The sequence below is a fragment of the Parasteatoda tepidariorum genome, chromosome 10, assembly GCF_043381705.1.
Source record: "Parasteatoda tepidariorum isolate YZ-2023 chromosome 10, CAS_Ptep_4.0, whole genome shotgun sequence".
NCBI classification, from domain to species: domain Eukaryota; kingdom Metazoa; phylum Arthropoda; class Arachnida; order Araneae; family Theridiidae; genus Parasteatoda; species Parasteatoda tepidariorum.
In genome coordinates, this window is record NC_092213.1 from 12,548,639 (window position 1) to 12,558,203 (window position 9,565).

The following is a 9,565-nucleotide window of genomic DNA, read 5'->3' on the forward strand; positions in this document are numbered from 1 at the left end:
AACCCGCTGCTCTAAAAAAATTTATAAGTAGGAATAATATAGCAAGATAGGAAAAAAAATTAAAAAACATGAGAAATTAAAAATTTTTTTTTATTTTTATAGAATCCCATTTTCTTATATCCAATACATAATATTTTCAAATATAAAATTATATAAATGTTTATAAAAATGATATCAACTGATATAATTCTATGTAAAAATAAATTTACCAATTATGAATGATAAAGCTATTTTAAATAAATAAACAATTATGTTTAAATCAATATAAACAATTCTGAATATAAACAATTTAATTTTTTATCATAAAAATTAGTTAGCTTTAAAAGATGAGAAGTGGTTTGTTTATTTAAGATGCTTGTTTCTTCTACAATAACTTTTTTTTCTCCTAATTTAACTTTTCACTCTAAAAATAAATCATTAATAGTATCGTTTTTAGTGCACTTTGACAGTAACATGAGGTTATATCATCAAAAAGAGCTTGTTAAATAACAGCCTCATACAAATATTTGAATGCATTTTAATCTACTTATTTGTTTTATGAAATTTTTTGTTTTGATAATTTTTTGTGTTTCCTTATTTGACCTTTTCTGCATTTGGTGCAAGTGTCTGCCTGGTTGCTGGGAGAGATTTTAATGGTCTCTCCTAAAGGCTTTCTTCAAATCAAAGTCGATGCAAAAAATTCTGTGCTTCCCAAAAGTGGTTACTACATAGAGGTGGTCTCTACATAGAGGTGGTCTCTACATAGAGGTGGTTGCTACATACAGGTGGTCTTTCTTGGAAGTTTCACTGCAGCAATAATGTGCTGCAGTCTGTGATATGAGTACAAATGTTTGAATTGGAATAATCTGATATGTAGAAAAAAATATTGTTTTATAATTTTTCAAAGACAACAAGGCCATTTGTTAAGAAAAATTGTTAATAAAAAGTTTGCAATTCAGTTACAATAAATGTCATTGTTTATGACTAGAAAGTAGCAAAACCTGTGCTCCTCCTTTCATTTTCTCCAATGAATTTTTGAAATTCTCAGTCATTTTTTGGACATTAAAATATCTTATGCAAACGACATGGCTCAGAGAAGAGTCGAACTATAGATAAGTTAACCATAAGAGCCATGAGAGATTAAGTGTCCTCTGAGTAAGGTTCAAAATTACAAGCTACAAGATCATTGAGAGCTAAGCATTGACAATGTGAACAGGTCCTTTGTCACATACAACAAAATTAATAAAACCATTATATTTTTTGCTTAATGGAAGAAAAACCAAATTTAATGTTTGAGAAAAAAATTATATAATTGACTAAAAGTTATTCTAACTTATATCCAAGAAAAAACTAAAAACAAATTTTCAAGGAATAGAAATAATATTGCATTTCATAAATCAGTGACATTGAATAAGCAATAAAGACAGGGTATCTGCTACATTTTAGATTTTCAAATTCATGACTTTTCATGACTTAACGAAGTTACTATTTTCTCCGACAAAAACACAACAATAAATTAAAAAAAGCATTATAATAATATTCACTGAAATGATAGGTATAACCAAAACTGTTATATTCTGCATCTTCATATTTATAGATTTTAAATTTAAAAAACAGAGTAAAGAAAGAGTTGAAGCAATAAAACTGCTGAAAAAAATACAAAAGCAATTAATTATTTTTCTTTCTTTCTGCAGAATTACATTCTAAAGACACTTTTCTTGTTCATCGTAAAGGAAAGAAATACTCCTGATTTTTCTGTTCTCATTTCGGAATAAAAATTTTTGTCAGTGACTGGCTTGCTTCAGCTAAAATTTTAAATTGATAAAATAAAAAAATAAAAAAAATAATAAAAACTCTGAAATCATAGAAGTTTAAAGGATAATTCACTCTTGAAATGATCCCTTTTCTTTCATTTTAAAAAGAACACCATAATTTTTAAAGAACGTGATAAAAACATTTTATATTTTAATAAAACATGACTGTGAGTGGGGATCTTATTACACATTCAGACATTCGAACAATAGGGGGGAGGGGTAAAATCCATTTTGAAAATTAGATTTTTCGTCGACTTAATTCCATGACTTTTTTTAAAAAAATAGCTAAAATCATGACATTTCATGACAAATTTTGTTCTTTACCGAAATTCATGACTTTCCAGGTGTGCGGATACCCTGTAAAGAACTTGTTTCAATATTTTTCCAAGACAATAAGCAGTTTAAGCAGTACACAATATCTTGGGCATACTATCATCTTAACAATATACTTTTGTAACATTTCTTTTTTTAAACATGTTATTAACATTCTAACAATAACATGTGCAAACAAATTGAAACAAAAAAAACTATGACAGAACTTTATACAACACAAATTCATTGAACTAATAATTGACAACATATTACGAAATTGTGAAGCCTAATTTGGTAGTACAGTACAGAACCCGTTATCCGGAAATCAGAAAACCGGAAAACCAAAAAACCGGAATGAAATTCGATAAATTCTCTCGCCATTTTTTTTTAAAATTTTTTTTTCCTCATAAGAGTTTACGATTTTTCTTTCTTTTTTTAAGGATGTTTACCTTACCATCGTTTTGGAAATAATCATTAGTGTATTACTTCATTGTTTTTTCTTATTTTTAAGATTATTTCCAAATNCCGAAATTCATGACTTTCCAGGTGTGCGGATACCCTGTAAAGAACTTGTTTCAATATTTTTCCAAGACAATCAGCAGTTAAAGCAGTACACAATATCTTGGGCATACTATCATCTTAACAATATACTTTTGTAACATTTCTTTTTTTAAACATGTTATTAACATTCTAACAATAACATGTACAAACAAATTGAAACAAAAAAAACTATGACAGAATTTTATACAACACAAAGTCATTAAACATATTACAAAATTGTGAAGCCTAATTTGGTAGTAATACATTTCAAACCAGAAATAAAAATTACTTAACGAATTGGTTGGTAAAATGGTGACTAAATTAATTTTTTCTCGTAAAAAAAAAAAAAAAGGGCTTTGTGCNTATGTAAAACCGATGATCTTTTAAGTAAATAAATAAATATAATAGATTCACATTTATTTTTAGTACAAATTTATGATTTCATTTTAATTTATAAATCTTATTCCCAATGGCTGAAGAAAAGCAATTTATATTAATCTAGGTTTCAAGTGATGAAGATCAAAGTGACAGTAATTTATTTAAAACAATCATGAATTATGAGAATAAATGCTTCAAAAATTTAAATAAATAATATTGTAACAAATCAATTATAAAAATATCAGCCTACCCAACTCCTACCATCTAAGCTTCGCAAAGATGCTTGAACTTTATAGTCACTGGGTACCATGTAATTCTTAGAAAAAGTATGTGTCGAGCTGTTATTCCCATTAATAGTTTGAGTAACACCATCTCCAAAATCTATTTTCATTTCCCATGAAGTGCTGGCAAGAACATCAACTGTAATTGTTGCAACGTCATCTAAAATAACAACAATAATAACTGTATTTCAAGATAGTGAAGTGTACTAGGCATCCTAAAAACAATTGATATTTGATTAAAAATAAAAAGTGATTGAAATAAGAGTTTGCTGCATTCTACTTGGAAAAGCAGACCATTCATCCTGACCAAAATACAAATTTTAGTCATTAATCTTGACCACAAATGGCATTGCTAACTGAAAAAAAAAAAAAAAAAACCCAAATAACCACTTGCATACCACTTTATCACCATATGTGACACAGNGCAGACCATTCATCCTGACTAAAATACAAATGTTAGTCATTAACCTTGACCACAAATGGCGCATTGCTAACTGAAAAAAAAAACTAAATAACCACTTGCATACCACTTTATCACCATATGTGACACAGTCTAAGAATAAATATTGCAAATACTTGCACCAATATCTAAATTGGGATATACTGACTTGCAGCAGAAGACATTGATTTATAGTTTATTAGTAAAACTTGATATTTTTAGACATTTAATGCTAGTTAAGTATTAAATCTCCAGCTACTATCTAGTTCAGGGATGGCGAACCAAAGGCCGCGTGCCATTTATGGCACGTGACACAATATTTCGGGCACGCCACAATCACAATTGTTATTGCACTATGAATTGTTATTACACAAATGTCACACACTATGAAGCATATGTAACAATTAAATTAAAATTCACAAAAAAACAAACAAAATAATAAACAATTATTAATAAAAAAATTAACAATTAATGCAAAAAGAACAATTAATAACCAAAAAAAAAACAAGTTAACAATAAATAACTAGCAAAAAAATCAACAGTCCTGCTTAAACTAATATCTTACGACCTAATATAAGTTATTTGCCATTTATTCCGCAATAACAGAAGTCCCACTGATGCTACTTTAAGTTGAATTATGCGTAGAACTGAGACATTGCAAAATGTATTTTCTTTTCAATGTAAATAAAGAGTTTTGAGTTGATAGTATTTAGTATTATTATTTCCCAATAATCATGAAGTCAAAAATATTTGACGGCACGTCTGTGATTTCATTAAACAATTTTTTAGAAAAAATGGCATGTTGGTGTATAAAGGTTCGCCACCCCTGATCTAGTTATTACAAGAACTTTCCCCAACTGAAAGTTTAAGGTTGTGCTGCTATGGAAACAAAAGAAAAAACATTTCTAATGAGGGAGAATTGAAAAATTGACAAGTTAGTCCTGACCTAAACCAAAGCAACTAGTAAGTGATCTATTTCTATTACCTCAATAATTGCTAGCAAGCAACTGATCAACTTTAGGATCTGAAGTAGTTCTTGTGATAGTCGAACAGTTATATGAAATACAACAAAATGCTGGAGTAATATTTTTAAAACTATTCAAAGCTTGAGGATAATATACTCTGGTTGAAAATAATTTTGTTGATTAAAAAGAACTTTTAATTTTAACTCTTTCATCGCAACAACGATGCGTTTTTGTTCTACCCTCTGAATTTCCCCACAGCACTAAAACTGAAATGTGCAAATTCCTTTAAAACTTGTTTACTTTACTTTAAAAAATAATAATCAATTGCAATCAATAACCATATTCACTGAAACAAAAATAGAGCACAGCCAATATTCCTGGCAGACGAATTATCTCGTCCGTCGCAATGAAAGTTAGATATAAAGGTCATAGAAAAACCTTCTGAACTTTTTATTTCGATTTAAAAAAATAAGTAATAACTTTATGAATTAATATGATTATTCTATAATGCTATGCTGAGATGATAATAAAAATTATTATTATCTGAGATGATAATAAAAATTATTATCTGAGATGATAATAAAAATTATTATTATCTGAGATGATAATAAAAATTATTTGAAATTATAATTTATCAAATCAACAAGTTCGAAAATAGTAATCTGAGACAAACTAAAACCACTAAAATAAATAACTTTGATAATATTACCTAGATTATATGTGCTACTTTCTACAGTAATTGTTGCATTGTCAATACTTCCAAAAATATAGGATTCCATAACAAAAATTAAATCTGGATCAAAAGAACCACAAATCTCGTCAGTGTTGACGCATGAGGCTTCACACAGTGATAGATCTACTCCATCAAATTCTAGATAATAAAATGAAACAAATATCTACATTAGAGTGGCTTCAATGATTTAAATTTTAAAAAATTAAATCAGCAATTTAAATCATGAACCATTTTAAATAATTGATTTAAATCAATAAAGTAAAAAAATCAATGCTTCAATGATTTAAATCACTTAAGTAAAAAAAAAAAATAACATTAATAATAAAAAAAATAAAGATTAAAAAAAAAGATAATTTGATACATTCCAAAAGAGAATTAATAGTGTAGGCAAAGAAGAATCGTCACAAAATAATAGCAAAAATTATTAACCATACTAATTATTAAGCAAGAAAAAAACTGCAGACTTTTTTTAAGTATAGATTGATTGAAAAGAAGTTAGAGTATCAGTTAAAAGTAAAGTAATCAAGAATCACTGTAAAGTATCAGCTTAAACAAAATTATGAAATATTCTAATATAAAAATCATTCAACATCCTTTTGTAAATAGGATTTTTTTCCCCTTCAAATTTAGATAAGTTTTTTCAGTTCAGTTGAAAAAAGAAAAAAAAAAAGACAGTCAATTACAGATTATAAGTCAAAGCAGTGTAGTGTTGTATATACAGCTGTATATTATGTATACAGTTGTACAGTATATTATTATTTATTAGTTTATTATTGTATATTATGTATACAGTTGTTATATACAGTTGTATATTATGTATATACAGCAGAGTCGTTGAACTTATTCTTCTACATTTGTTTTACATGTTAAAACACATCATCTTTAAATGAAATTGACGGGACTTAAAAAACATTTGGCAAGGAAGAATTCAAAAGTATAATATTTTGTATCAAGTAAAATATTCTCTTGAGCAAAATTTTATTCAAAGCAGATATTTGGGCTGGGCTAGCCTGGTTGGTAGGGCACTGGGCACATGCCCAAGAGGTCATGAGTTCGATCCCTGCCAGCCGAAGACTCCCTGTGCAGTAAATGATGACCGAGGCATGTTAAATCAGTTGAGTCACTAAGTCCTCAATGCTACCTTGTCTTCTGGATTGGTAAAAATTACAAGGCTATGCAGTTGAACATTAGTTGTCGTAGAATAGCCGACTCAAAAACTGGGTCGGCTATTCAAAGAGGGATAGAAATTTTTTTTTTAAAAAAATTAAAAAGCAGATATTTAGTATTTATAGTTTTAAATTATCCTTTAAAGTTTTTACACATAAAATTCATAACAATACAGAAATTGGGGAGAAGAACACAGTTTTCAGTAGTATAAATTTTTAAAAGTAAGAATGATGAAAAATTTACCTGATGTATCATTTCCACAAATGCAATACAAACCAAAAACTAAACCAGCAAAGTCATAGAATGATTCAGCGCATAAGAATCTACATGAATCTTGAGATAGGTCATCAGGAAAATAATTTCCAGGAGATTCTCGAAAATGCAAAGAATTATAGTTTTGTCGCATACATGTTGGGAAAGCTAGGCAGCAACAACAAAACAAAATAATGAAAAAGAAATTATTATTTGCAAATATTACTTAAAAGAAGAAAGAATAATTTTGCTTCCCTTACTGCAAATAGCTAATCATAGTTAATTCAAAAGATAAATTATAAAACCAATTATAATAGGATATCAATTATCAGGTCTAGTGAAGTGAGAAGGAAGGCTGTTAAACAAAATTCCTCTTTCTAGCCTTTCTCTCATTTACAGAAAACTCCTGATTATCCACGCTTCACTTTATTTCACAATGATAAACAATATAGCATTTAGATTTGAAAATAAATTCATAGAGATGGAACCATTTTAAGAGTTTTGAGAACATTTGTGGCAACAATTTTACCTCGGCCCCAGTTGTTCCAAAATTGTCTCGATATGGGTCCTACAAGAACATGCACAGAGAGACCAATATTGGGATGTCTAGATTTTTTAATATTGGTCCTAGAATGGTCTAGATAGGGCTACATTGGCTAAATGATGGATACAAAATATCAGGCGAGTCTGACAATTCTATGTAAAACCGATATTTGTTATAAAGTGGCCGTACAACATCGGGTGAATCGGAAAATTCTATAAAGGGCCAATATCGGAAAAATATAGGCGCTTTGAACCCGTACTGAGTCAAGATTCATGAATATTTGCCCAAGTTATTTTGCTGCTAGTGATACTAGCATAACATTCATGTTCCAGGGGTCTGTCTAGGTTTTTCTGCAATGTACCTATTTTGTGAAAATTTAGACATAATTTGTGAAAATTAAAAATTATATTGAAAAATCAACACAAAAATATGGTAAAAATATAAATTTATCGTTTCTTACGAGACTCAAGAATAAAATTTTAAGATAAAGTATTTTGTGAAGGTCCCACTGAACGGTAGTAAATTTGGTTTGGACAGACCCCTGTGTTCACAATGAATCAAATAATGGGTCTACATATTAGCATTGCAGCTTCAAGTGCAATATTTAAGTAAAAATGACCATTGAAAAGGTGGCGAGGCATTCATAAAAAACAGGACATGAATTATGATTTACAATTGTCGAACTACAAAAGCAGAATGAAGTTCAAATTTCAATGAATAGATTCAGCACCCATCAAAGAAGTTTCTTCTTCTGGATTGTTTGTTATTATTCAAAGCAATGATATATTGATATCAAGTAAAGAAATTTAGTTCTTCCCAACTTGCTTTCATATGATGAATTATATTCAGTCATTTATTTCGTCAACAAGTAACACATTCTTAAAACTCTTTTCAGTTATAAAATTAATAACTAACGAATGAGGATGGTCCCCACACAACATTTATACCCCTGAAAGAAAAAGAATAAAACAGGGTCTTGAAATATTTATAGGCCATTAGCATGATTTCAGAATTGTAGTCAGTTGCTTATTTTTAGTTTTGTTACTGATAAGAGTTTCTAAAAATCATGTATGCACAGTAACTCTTTATAAGAACTAATTCACGTGTTTCGAACATTGTTTCGTGCCTTCTTTTTCCATTAGCGTATGAACCCCCAAGTTAAAAGTCTGCTTGTGCCTGTTTTATTTTAGCCTCTTGCTTTCCAAAACTAAGAAACAAAAAGTTGGCAGGCTTTTTTCATACTGAAATTTTTAAAAAAAATTTATAAGAAAACTGCTAACAATAGATATTGAAATGTATAATTTATATTTAAAAAAATTTGATGATGAGTGTCAAATAATAAATATTGAAAAATAATAGATATTGTAGTGAAATATGCCTTTTTTGAACAATTAAAAGATTTAAAAAATAAAAAAGCTGTGTAAGTACAATGAGTTATGAAATTCATTAAAAAAGCATAATTTGGAAACTTATTGTTATTACGACTATCTAATATAATAATGAGCCCAAAAATGCAATAGCTACTTACCTTCACTGGTATGAACCTAAAAAATAAATGGAAATATTCAGGTTATAAAATTAAAATCAATTTTGTTCAATTTTTGAAAACATGGCATGTGATTAAAATTACTAAAACTTTTAAAAATTATCAATATTGAGCAGATCAACTACAAAAAACATTTTTCCTTTTTTGTTATCCTTCAACTTATTAGGCCATAAACGGGGTTCGATATAAGGTATACTTCAATATTTTTGGCAAAAGAATCTTCAAACAGATGTTTTAAATGTTAAGCAATTTAAATTAAACCAATATAATATAACTTGGCAAATTGAACTTTTTTGATGCAACATTATTTCGTGCAAATACTGGAATAAATAATATTCACTTTATTTATTATATTAAAAATGTTCACACAAATTAAGAAAGTATAGTTCTAACAATATATTGTTTTATTACGTATTCCACATTGAATTGAAATGTAAAGAAAATAAAAGTTTTCAGTTTTTTTTTTTTTAAATTCAGAATAAAAAATTTGAAATTTATACTTGGAAAAATCAATTGTATTTGGTAAAGAGCGAATGAATTTTTTTTTCTTACATATGTGCAGTTTTTAAGAAATATTGAAAAATATTTTTAGGAAAAAAGTAAACTGAGTCAAAA